This window comes from Mytilus trossulus, chromosome 3 (assembly GCF_036588685.1).
Source record: "Mytilus trossulus isolate FHL-02 chromosome 3, PNRI_Mtr1.1.1.hap1, whole genome shotgun sequence".
Classification (NCBI taxonomy): Eukaryota; Metazoa; Mollusca; class Bivalvia; order Mytilida; family Mytilidae; genus Mytilus; species Mytilus trossulus.
The window spans coordinates 14,214,555-14,228,799 of NC_086375.1; positions in this window are offsets into that span (position 1 = coordinate 14,214,555).

The window sequence follows — 14,245 nt, forward strand, 5'->3', positions numbered from 1 at the left end:
TATACTATACATGTATCGCTTTAACGCCCCGCCCACTGCCGGACTACGTTTGTGTATTGCTGTTGACAAGTGTTGTATAAACATGCGTGATTGCAATCGCATTCCAATGACATATTGCTTGACCGTATGTGAACTATAGATTAATTTACGTTCTGTTTGATTTCTTGCATTTCTTTAGAACAAACAAAAATATTAAACAATTTTTTGGCTAACGGACCAACATTAAAAGCAGAATTAACTTCATTATCTACGGCGACAATCATCTACATGTAGTTGAAAACTGGAATGTGTTCATATGTAACACACAAAAACAAGCATGCAAGAATGTCAATTTCAGCAGGTTCAGTGAATATCTTGTTTAGTTCAAAATTCTGCAGCGTAGGAAAAATATAAACTTTTGATTGAAATCACACAACGTTTTGTTATTTATTTCTACTGTTAAAATTACTTGGTATGTTTTAATAAATAATTATTAGTTTTGAGTGATGTGCTATTGTTTACCATTCGAAATTCGAGAATATAACTACGCGGGACTCAATGAATGTGATTTTTTTTTTTCAAAACCAAACAATATTTAAAATTATTTGCCGAATAAAGTAGTGTTTTTAAACATCAGCTGTATCAAGCTGCACTTGATTCGAAGCAGGAGAAATAGCACGTTGAAGCTCTTATTACACCTGTTTTTCAGCCTCGTACAAATACAGCTGATATTTAAATTCACTAAACAGTTTTTTTCTATATAAACGTATCAAAGATAATTTGCTTATACTGTGTTCAGCCAAATACACACTTCGTCTATATAAGTCTCATCAGTGAAAACTTTTTCAAAGTCAAATCAAATAATACGTTGTTCATCAATTACCGTAAATTCCAAATAAATGAGCTAATTACAGCAAATGTATTTCATACCTAGGATAGAAAACCTTAGGGTTTGAATATTTCAAGAATTTATCAACTTTTAATATACAGAAATGTACAAATGACATTAAGATATATATATATATTTGTATTTGTCAAAACCACAATATCTTTCAATTTAAATATGACTATATACTAAACTATATCTATTTTCTTGTTAAATTATATACTTTTCTGATGCACAAATCAGTCTTAATTTATGTATAATTGCACTTCAAGTATTCCATTATTCCTATGCGTATTTATTATAATGATTTGGCCTTGCATGTATGTTTCTTTTTTTATCTACTAGTAAATCACATCCGAAATATATGACAAACAGACATGTATACAAAACTTAATGAATAATTGGAATCAAGATATTTGCGTTATAACGCAAACATAGGAAGAAAAATTTTAAAAAAAATGTGTGGCGCTTATACGCTTCCGTATTATCCTATAAATAACAATATACACAAATCTTAACCTAAAATAGGTATGAATTTGAACATCTCTTTGATACCTTCGCCTCTCGTTTTTAAGGTCATTCAAAGTGAACAAGGCATAAAAACCTAAAATGGTATCTTTTATCGACGTGCAAACATCTCACACTGATTTACTAAGTACTGTTTACGACTCAATCGGTTCTTGTGATATTTTTTTCGGATACCAAAAAAACATGAATATTTTTGTTGTCCGCCACATCGTCAGGTAAAGAGATGTCGGGTTTACACATTTATATATACAAACGTAATCATCAATTACTCAAGTTGTTCCTTTTATGTGGCTCAATAGTGGCGTGCAGTAAGAAAGACCATTCAAAACATCCGCTGATAAACACGTTAATGAAAACCAAATAGTTTAATTTTGAATGTAACGCATCTTCTGATTGACTGACGTTATTTTGTTATCAACCCATAGACATATTTTAGACATGTGACCGTGACGTCATAAACTTTTTAAACCGTTTTTTACAGTTTAAAATGGAATTTAGAATTAAATAATAAACAATTTCTGTAATATTTTTTCTGTCTATTCGAAATAACATTAAAAAAATGTGCACACTGTTAAATTATCCGCTACGCACGTTATTCAGTGTATATCCGACTGTATTCTGCTCTGTGGTCGGATTCTTGTCTCTTTGAAACATTTCCCATTCCATTCCCAATTGTATTAAGGTTGAACTATTATGCTAGATATGTAAACAGTCATCACTAGTCTTATGTGTGTAAAATATTTAAATGAACACTTTGGACGCATGAAATATTAATAAACGTGTTGTTTTCCACTTTTTATATCATTGGGTCGATACCTCTGCTAGTGTACTATCGGTTCTCGAGTGTATCTTCAGCTCAGTAGTCAGAACTTCGGTACTGACATGAATTAACAAACTTTTCTGAAATTATCCGTTTATAAATTTCGAAATTATTAAGAAAGTAAGGTTTCAAATTCCTCAGGCAAGGTTGATTAAGATGAATTTGGCTGTTTATTATAGGTATTTTTTGTCATAAAGAGAAGAGCTTTATGACAACAAAATACATAAAATGAACAGCCAAATTCATCTAAATCATGTGTGTAACATAAAAAATTTCGAAAAACAAAGTGCGACAATACGGTTAGAACAATGTATGTACTTTGAATCATTCAACAATTTGTAAACAATAAATAAACTCGTCATAGATACCAGGTTTGAAAATTTGTATTTGCCAGATGAGCGTTTTGTTTACAAAAGACTCATCAGTGACGCTCGAATAAAAAAAAGTTAACGTTGAAGAGCATTGAGAACCAAACATTTTTGAATGTTTCGCAAAATACAGATAAGGTAATCTATTCCTAAGGTAGAAAAACCTTAAATTTCAAAATTCAAATTTTTGTAAACAATTTGTTTACAATTAGGACTATATGAATGATAATTCGTGTCAACATAGAAGTGATGACTACTGGACTGGTGATGCCCTCGGGGAATAAAAACCCTACCAGCAGTGGCATCGACCAAGTGGTTGTAAATAAACTCTTGATAGATACCAGGTCTGATATGTTGTATTTTCGACACACGGGCATTTTGTCTACAAAAGACTAATCAGTTACGCTCGATTAAAAAAGGGTAAAAAATAGTAGGTAGTAGGAGAGCATTGTGGAGTAAACGTTTCTAAAAAAATTGCCAAATACAGCTAAGGTAATCTATACCTGAGGTAGAAAAGTCTTAGTATTTAAAAAATTGAAAGTTTTGCATTTAATTTATAATCATAACCATATCAATGACAATTCATGTCAACACAGAATTGCTGACAACTGGGCTGGTGATACTATCGGGGAATAAAAACGACGACAAAAAGGCTAACAGTATTGACATACCTCAGTGAGGAGAAAAACTCCTAATAGTCAACAAACAGACTTATAGTTTAGTACAGCATCATATATCATACTCATCCTTATAATTTGATCCAAAACAGTTAGAAGACAAAATTTAATACTGAATTGAGGAGCACTAAAACAAACAAAATATAAGTTGCACTTAATTCGTCTAGGGCAATCTATCATTCGGGATAGAAAACAAACTGTATTTAAACTCTGACGTCTCGATGAAATACACTCATTAATATTAATGACGTAAACGACTGTCTGAACTTAACATTAATTATAGGTATAAATGAACAAAATAATAATTTTCAACCATTTTACAGAAAACCCCGAAAATGACTGCATAGTTACCAAATGATTTTACAGTTCTGTGTCAATCTTTTCGCAACTCTTTAAAACAAATGAGATTTTTCAACGCTTATTATTTACTTTACATACTGAGAAACTGCACGTCTGTGTATGACAGTTTTCATAACATATTAAAGACATAAAAGATGACCTCCGTCAAAGTCATTTTATAGATTCACCACTTGAGATAATCATTCAATTTAAGATAACTATCCAAGATATTTAACATTTTACTCCCCTGTATCAAGTTCTTTCTGACATATAATTCATGGTAAGAGTGTTTACATATTTCCATTGTTGATATTTTTATTTTTACAAAAATCAAAATATCGAATGCTTCATAAACAATTTGATAAAAATGCAAACAATACATTTGGTGCAAATGAATTTTACATTCAATGAATTGTTTTTTATTTTGTTTTTTTGTTTTTTTGTTTGTTTGTTTTTTATTTTATTTTTTCATTTTAACTTTTACTGCTGATTGCAGTTACTACAAATTTAAATAAAGTTTTTAATTCTATGAATACAAGAAACATTTAATGTAACGACTAATCATTCCTCTCCAAATCTTCCGTCTATTTCGACATTTTCACATGGTACATCATTCAAAACTGTATCAGTTACATATCATTTGAAAGCTAGTTCAAATTGAGATTCAAAATATAATCCCATCTCACTTTTGATGTATACTTTTTTGTAAAACCATCAAATCAACTAATCTAAACAAGAAAATTTGTTGAGCGTAAACAATTCAATTTATTAAATTTTGGAGGGTCAAATAAATGGGGTTTTTTTTCATTGACATTTACAATTGCCATTGTTATATTATTGTTCGTTTCTGTGTGTGTGTTGCATTTTAACGTTGAGTCGTTTGTGTTTTCTCTTATTTTTGAGATATTGAGATAAGACTTGGCACGGTACCTGTCTATCCCAAATTCATGTATTTGGTTTTCATGTTATATTTGTTATTCTCGTGGTGTTTTGTCTGATGCTTGGTCCGTTTCTGTGTGTGTTGCGTTTCGGTGTTGTGTCGTTGTTCTCTTATATTTAATGCGTTTCCCTCAGTTTTGGTTTGTTACCCCGATTTTGTTTTTTTGTCCATGGATTTATGAGTTTTGAACAGCGGTATACTACTGTTGTCTTTATTTACAACACTATTATTTTCTTTAAACTACAAACATTCAGGACAGCAATAAGGATCTTTCAAACAAAAGTAGAATAAGAGTGTTCATTAATAAAACAAGAATTCAACGCCAAAAAAATCCTAATAGACAATCTTCGATTTGTTCAAGTCTTTCAAATAGATGTTAACACATCTTAGACAATTTTAACTTGAGAACAACGTAGGAAAATGGCTCTGAATATGCATTTGGTACTTACCATATTATCTATATTGGATTAAAGCATCAATTCATAGTCGTAATCATTATACTGAAAGCACTTTTCACTTTTCCTTTTAAATTGCTGTATTTTAGGGACAACAAGTTTTTCAAAAATCTCGAAAGAAAAAAAAATGACCTCACCAGTCACACAATTATGTACTATTTGCGATGATAGTGGAGTCTCAAAGGAAGCAAGAACGTGGTGTATAGAATGTGAGGTTTTCTTTTGTGGAGACTGTGAAAAACCTCACAGAATGTCAAGACTGTTTAAAAACCATAAAACCATGTCCTCTCAAGGTTATCAAGGTAGCCTGTGCAGAGATCACAACATGAAGTCTGAACTCTATTGTCCTACCCATGCATATCCCTGCTCTGTCAAATGCACCACTGATAGTCATAAGAAATGTCAACAAATGAAACCACTGTCAGACATTCTAAAAGAAGTTAAATCATCAGGAATTGAACAAATAAAGCCATCGTTGATGAAAAGATTGACAATTACGGACAATATAAAGTCTTTGAATATATGGGCTTGTTTTGTATTACCGAATGGAAAATTCATAATGTTTGATTACAACCAAAATAGACTACTATTGTTCAGTATTGACGGCCTCTTTATGAGAGAAGTTGTATCATTCACAGAAATTCCGTTGGATGCTTGTCTAGTTAGAAATGATACAGTTGCTGTAGCATTGGGTTCATCAAACCAGACAGCACTAGTGGATATAGAGCAGAATAAAATCACACAAATAGTTAAACTTTTGCATGACTGTGATGCTGTAGCAAGTGATGGTCAAACGTTGGTCATCAGCGACATGGTGAAAAGTACCAAAGTGAATCTGAATGATATGTCCCATACAATCTTAGAAGGTGTGAGGGCAAGTCGCATTGCGATTTTTAAAGAAAATATCTATGGTACAATTTACTATGAAAACAAAGTCTTCTGCTACACGAGTACTGGAGAACCTCTATGGACATTTCAGCACCATGACATTAACCTGCCACAAGGACTGACATTAGATACAAATGGATTCGTGTATATAGCTTCTCGTGGAAACAACAGAATAGTGGTAGTTTCACCAGATGGTAAAACCAGCAAGACAATACTATCAGAAACTGATGGAATAAAAAATCCGTATGCAATAGACATCAACAGAGAAACAGGACTAATGATAGTGTCAATTGAAATTAGGGAAAATTGTGATTCAGCTTTGGTCTATAAAATCTAATGATTTTGTGTTACATTATATAATTAAAGGTTTCTCCGTGCAAAAAGCGTTAAATGAAAATGAAAAAAGTCCTTTGATCAAAAGACGCAGTAGTTTATTTTCTTTAAGAAAGAATTTTTTTTTTAAATAATTCAATTTACACAAGAAAACATGAACTTACATACATAACAAACCAAAGATAGGTTATCTAGACAGTGATATGAAAATGTGGAAAATTTATTTGATCAAAAGAGTCGTTATGTCAAATATTTACCCACTGGTTAAAGTTTAAATAAATAATCAGCTGAAGTAATCGCATAAGATGATATGTCGTTTGGTGTTGTGTGTTGTTGTCTAACATTTTCCGCTTTGATATCAGATTGTGCGAAAATTTACCTTTAAGATTCAATGTTTTTAAAGAAAATAAATAGTACACGTTATTTTAAAGATTTGGAATGTTAACGAATGTCTATGTTTGCGTTCCTTTTTATATATTTGAGAATACATGAATTGCTTATTTTTGAAAACAAACGAATATAATGTTTATGTAGAGTAAAATCCAGTGGCATTTTGGAATAACGACGTAATTAGAAAAATAATAATAGATCATGCGTTTGGGGCGCTTGTATTCAAATGCTCAAATATAAGATAAAAAGGAGACACACCAGTGTAATGGTAAAGATCATGTGGTAATATTTTAAAAATGTGCCGTCAAGGTCAAAGTACATATCTGATTATCATATTCGTGAAATCTATAAAAGCCTGTTACTGGCTCAGAAAACCTAATGTAGGTCTTCATCGTGGAGAAGTAAATGCTTGCCCTTAAAGAGCTGGTAACATTAAGTCACGGTAGCTTTATCTTAAACACCTCTTCTGAAGCAATCGCTGTTGAATATATATCTGTTCTTCTGTTTTGTGTATTTTCATTCCTCATATTTGTATAATAAGTTCTTTGGTTTCAGAAACTTTAGCATCATACTAATGTGGGTTAAAAAAAAAACAAGCAATGACAAATGTTGTGCTTACTATAGTTATAAAAATTAACAGACTTCTTTTAAATGAGAACTATGTTCCAGTTGGTTCTTAAGTATTATGCGTTAATTCAATGGTCAATTAAAAGAAAAGGCAAACAAATAGTTGGTTTCAACAATTAAAAAGTGAATATTTTAATGTATGACCAATTGAAGGCCATTATAGCTATATACAAGCTGGTAACAAATACGACATTCGGCAAAACTGGTCAAATGGTTCCTCATTCATAAGGAACAAAACTGCCGCATCAACCAATAATCTGAGTAAATATCTGAAACATAAAACTTGATAAACAAAACTACTTCAAATTCCATATCTTGTCCAAGAATCTGCAAAAATCATGAACATCATTTGTTTTCTTCCAAGAAGTATTATGTTACAAAGACTAGTCAATTAGAACTTTCTTTATATTGAACAGCCGAAATGTCAGTACATTATTCACCATTATTCATATAGAACCTTCTCAGACACAAAAAGAAAAACATCTTGTAAAATTATGTTATTTCACTTTCAAATATATTAATGATGTGCTGTCCCTCGATTACCCACATGTCAATGAGTGATTAAAAGAAAGGCGAAATATACCAAAGATATCTTAAAACTCATAAAAAAACTAAAAAAAACTCACAATGCAATTGAAAAATACGAAAAACGACAAAAAAAAACAATACAAAACAAGACAACAACAAAAACTAAACACTGAGCAACACAAACCTAGGAAAAACCCAGGGGTGATCGCAGGTTCTCCGGAAGGGTACACAGATCCTGCTTCAAATGTTGCCACTGTCGTGTTGTTCGTGTAAGTTTACATTTGATTATTTCTAAATCGATAGGTCATATTCCAGGAAAAGAGGACGGGATTTCGGTTACGTCAATTGAAACGTATCCGTTATCATCTGTGAAACAGAAATTCCACCATAGTCAACCAACGCGTGATGGCATCCGTAAATTTTGCGAATGGATAATTTCAACTTCACCACTCGGGACTCTTGGTTTAATAGCTTCTTTATGTGTAAGAAGAAACCCTCTACCAAAGAAATCATGATAGGAAATCCAAACTCTGGAGTATCGTATCAATTTAGAAATATATACTCTATATGCATGTCCTACTGGACTGTTCCTGCATAAAAATAAAACATTCACAATTGGGAAGCTGGAATCATCTCTTATATCGTGAAGTTTTGTTCTCAAACGTTCTTCCTTGTCAAATTCTAGATACAATTTAAGATTTGAGACAGACGTAACTTTAAAGGTTGTATTCTTTATTTCATATTCGATGGGAAAGATTCGTGAAATAGTTATGTCCAAGTGAAACTAAAACTACCGAAAGTAGAAGATCTGAGTCATATCTTATTTTTTTCTTCGATATTGGCCAAATGGACAACTTCGAACTAGAATATAAAACAAACGTGATGACTGAAACTTTTTTAGTTGTCAACTTCCCATTCCTTAGCAGTAATATACACTCTGCCCCATCTTTTGGTGTAAACTTATCTCAGATACTCTACGTCCGTGCTTGCTCATACTATTCCCACTCAACTGCTCCTTCCACGAGGAATCAAAAGAACGAACAACTTAAATCCACACTACATATGTTTTACGGTCACCATCACATCTTGATTGATAAATACGATGTGTTGGTGTCTCAACTCACTAGCGACATTTTTTCGCCATCTTAGGTCTTTAGATTCCAGTATTGCCGACTGAACACTAAATAACGTTTGACATTTTGTATCATATCCCGATTGCGATATTTTTACTGTGTGAAAATGTGGGCGAAAATGTACCCTCTGTAGAGACACACGCTCCTGATGCCGTTCATGCGATTACCCTCAGGTTTGTTTTATTGCTTAGATTTGTGTTTTCCTGTACAATTTGCGAGATTTTAACAGCGGTAAACTATTGTCGCCTTACTTTATCTTTACAATTTGATTCCCCATAGAATATGTTTTAAATTAAGAATGGAAATGGGAAATGTGTCAAAGAGACCACAACCCGACCAAAGAGCAGAAAACAGCCCAAGGTCACCAATGTGTTTTCAACATAGCGAGAATATCCCACACCCGGAGGTGTGCTTCGTGGTCAAAGCTTAATATTGGAAGAGAGGTAGTTTTATAAGTTTGATTATTCATTGCATTGCAAAAACTTTGAAAAATGCAGATATGTTAGTACAGTTAAGAATCCAATCCACAAAATAAAGTCATAGATACTAGGATTAAACTTTATAAGGAAGACGCGCGTTTCGTCTACAAAAGATTCATCAGCGACGCTCTAATAGAAAAAAGTAAAAGGCTAAATAGAATATAAGTTAAAGAGCAATGAGGACCTTAATTCTGAATGGTTTTGTCAAACACAGCTAAGGTAATATATTCTTGGGGTAGAAAATCCTCAGCATTTTGAACAATTTAAATTTCGTAACCAGTTAATTATAATTATAAACAATCAATGATAATTCAAGACAACACAGAACTGCTGACTTCTTGGATGGTGATACTCTCTGGGAGGAACCTACACAAGTGGTGGCATTGTCCCAGTGGTTGAAAATAAATTCGTCATAAAACAGAATTTGAACTCATGCACCTTTTAAAATACAGTATAGCAATTCTTCAAGATCATTTGCAGAAAACATGAGCTCTCAAAAGATAGGCAAGTGATTGTCAAACTGTCAGCAATAACGTCCAATACCTCTATCACGATGATCTGAAACGATTTAAACTCAATACTGTTAACAAAACACAAACATTATCTATAAATCATGTATAAATCATCTTAAACAAACATAAGATATCAGGATGAATGTGTGTTATCAAATCTTGTACATCATAACATTACAAATCTGGATTGATAAACATAAATCGTCAAAGGATAAAAGTAGCCTTGAAAAATGTGGTAAAATTCGGTCAAGATAAAGTAAAGCACATGTACGTTATAAGACTAGTTCCGATGTATCTAATATTTAACGATAAAGTTAAGTAACTTTGGAATCATCATGACAAATCTAAAAATTGTCAAAATAAAATGAAACGATTGTCAAAAGACCCAAACATCCCTTGTTTTATTTTCTTATACTGAACCAATCTGACTGCGAAAAACGTATTCTAGTTCACTATATCACTTTCTTTAATGACTGAACAAACAAAAAAGTCATTCTTTTCCCGTAGCTTATGCCCCTTTAAGTTTAAGGACAATATCTTACATATCTACTAGAATAATGCATGTTTTTGACAAAACCTTTTGTATCAAAATATACAGAAATGTGTATCATTTGTCAAAATATCCTTATCTAAACAATCTATTCGTAAATTGGTGAACCTGGACAACCAAAGACCAATAAAGAATTGAATAAATTACATTTGAAAATTAAAACAATCGTTCATGTTTTCACAGAACCTCGTGTCTCAACAAGAACTAAAAGACAATGATAAAAAAAAATAATCTCAAGATGCTATTTCGTCAAGTCTCATTTCGTCAGCATGAACATATGAGCAAGCTTCTGTCATAATTGTGTTTTTTTATTCAACACAAAACTCTTCTTATTCTAGAAGTTGTCTCTCATGATAAAAATTGTAATATTAAAAGTCATCAAATTTAAGGAATATTTGACCGCTGTTATCTGTGCCTAAACAATTTAGTACAAACTTTATCTTGATATTAATCTTTGATCCCAAATAGTTGACATGTGATTTACATGTGCACATTTCTTCCTGTCAAAATGTCGAAGTTAAGAAAGAAAGTAATAATGAAAAATAAAATCACAAAAATACTGAACTCAGACGAAAATCTAATCGGAAAGTCCACAATCACATGACAAAATCAAATGACAAAACACATCAAAAACGAATGTTCAAGAACTGTCATATTCCTGACTTGGTACAGGCATTTTCAAATGTATAAAATGGTGGATTAAACCTGGTTTTAAAGCGCCCAACCTCTCACTTTGATGACAGTCATGATTTTTTTTATATTTACAATGATGCGTGAACTAAACAGACAAAATAAATCAAATAGTCAGAATATGGGTACAGCAGTCATCATCGTGTAATAATTTTAAAAGGAACAATTTAACAGAACACAAAAACATCTTTCTACAAACACATTCATTGATTCGCGTGTCTGACGTCAGAAAATGTATACGTCACGTATATTTGCTGTTCATTGTATATACAAACAATTTGAAAATTTCACATGGGCAATCTTAGCATACAGGGTTAAAAAAAAATCCATTAATTAGATAACTGATGGAGTTAATTTTTTTAAATCCAACTTGCTTAATGGTACGATTTTAGGCATTAAATGCATCGAATAAAATTCTTAATTTTTCAAAAAAAGTAAAACACAGTAAGGTTCATAGTGGTTGAATATATCGGCTCTTGGACGTGTATTTTTTTTCATATATGTTATACCTGTATTTGATATTCATGAAAGAGAACAAAAAACTTATGGGCTAAACGGAATTATGTATTTGGACTGAGATTGCTGATGTGAGTGTCTAATGTGGAATTGTTAAAATGAGTCTATTTCTTAGTGAAATACAGAGTTTCCAAATATCAACAAAATTTTTATTTAGATGCTATTTCATGGACTAAGTTTCATAACAATAATGAACATTTACAAATTCATCATTTCAAAATCATTTTAATCCTAGAATTCTATAAAAATTTAAGACTTCAACCTCATACTCTATTTTCTTGTTAACTGTAAAAAAAAAAATCATTCAAAACACTTTTGAAAAAAAGCAGAATTATATAAATGTTCATGATAGATGCGTTCGATACAAGTTCAAATTCAAATTCCAGAATATAAGGTATTAGGCTCCATGTAGTAAAAATCATTTTAAATATTTGAATAACTAGAATGCCATTGATTGAGATTTACAATACAAGATCAATATTGGACACAGTAAACATCAAATTCACGTTATTTATATTTGTATTAAGTGCCAGTTACAACAGCTCTAAAACCGAAACATAAAAGTTATTAGGCTGCATGTTGTACAAATCATGTTAACTATTTTAATGTTTTAAAAATATAGAAGATGCGACGACAGCAACATTTATTTGGGCATTGTGTTCATTGTTTATGCTTCGTATTCTTTATATTACTGTATTTGTATTCTGTGTCCTTTATCGTTCAACTCTTTGTTCCATAACTTAGTTTTATCCTGTACCGATATATATTATATGGTATTATATTTGTTCTGTTAACCGGTTACTGTCGAGATAAGTATTTGAAAGGCTGAAATCTCAAAACACATGATAATAAATTTACTTTAAAGAGGGACGAAAGATACCAAAGGGACAGTCAAACTCGTAAATCTAAAACAAACTGACAACGCCATGGCTAAAAATGAAAAAGACAAACAGAAAAACCATAGTACACATGACACAACATAGAAAACTAAAGAATAAACAACACCAAAACCACCAAAAACCAGGGGTGATCTCAGGTGCTCCGGAAGGGTAAGCAGATCCTGCTCCACATGCGGCACCCGTCGTGTTGCTCATGTGATTACAAATCCGCTAAATAGTCTAATTCGGTAGGTCAAATTCATGAAAGGGAAGGGGATTGTAGTTACGACGTAAGGAACATATCCGATATCATTTGTGAAACGGTTATTCCATAACGGTCAACCAACTCGTGATGGCGTCCGTAAAATTTACGAAGGGATGATTTCAACTTCACCATTTGGAAACTCTTGGTTTAATAGCTTCTTTGTGAGCAGTAACCCTCTATCAAGAAATTCATGATAGGAAATGCAAGCAAGGGAATATCGTATCTATTGGGAGATATATACCCCGTATGCAGGTGCTGCTGGAATATTGCTACTTAGAAATGGAAAATTCACAATTGGAAAGCTGAAATCATCTCTTTTGTCGTAAAGTTTTGTCTTCAACCGACCCTCATTGTCAATTTCTTGATGTAAGTCAAGATATGAAGCCGACTTAACTGTATCTGTAGTATCCTTTATCTCCAATTCGACGGGATAGATGCGATCCACATAGTCACCAAATTTGGAATTGTTTACTGAAAGAACGTCATCTATATAGCGAAAAGTAGAGTTAAAGGATATTGCTAACTTCTTATCTTTCTTCCTAAGAAGTTCCTGCATGAAGTCAGCCTCATAATAATAAAGAAACAAGTCAGCAAGTAGAGGGGCACAGTTTGTTCCCATTGGGATGCCGACAGTCTGTTGAAAAACACGCCCTCCGAACGTAACAAATATGTTGTCAATCAAGAAATCAAGCATCTTGATAATATCGGTTTCAGGGAATTTTTAGTTTGAATCAGAATGATTCTTTACAAAGTAGGATTAATCCCTCCCTAAGACAAGATACTTGTATCTACGTTGGCCATTCTTTTTTATGAAGCAAAGTAATACCAACGCTTTTAATTTGTCTTTTAGTTTGGAATGTGGAATACTTGTGTAAAGAGTAGAAAAGTCAAATGTTTTTATACTGTTACAAGATGAAAGAGATATACCATTTAAGGATAATATTTTTCGGTTTTAGAGCTGTTGTAGCTGGTACTTAATTAATAATTAATACAAATATAATAAAGGTGAATTTGATGTTTACTGACTTCAATATTGATCGTATATTGTAAATCTCAATCAATGGTATATTCAATATACTAAAAAAAGGAATTTGAAATAAATCCATATGAACCTAAAAAAACAAGGCTTATTATTTTATCGTTCCTAACATTGCAATATTTTAGAGATGGAGTATTCCAATTAAGTGACGACAATTTCAGCCATTTACTACAGGTCCAGCACGTTTGAATGGCGTCACCGGAGCAGCAATTATGTACAATTTGCCTTGATGGTGGAATCACCAACTCAGCAGTCACGTGGTGCACAGAATGTGAAGTTTTCTTTTGCGGAGAATGCGAAAAACTTCACAGCAAGTCCAGACTTTTTACCAAACACAAAACCATGTCAGCTGAAAATTATCAAAATTTGCCTTCATTTATTCAAGAAATAAGTAGTCAATGCAAAGACCACAAGAAGACGTTTGA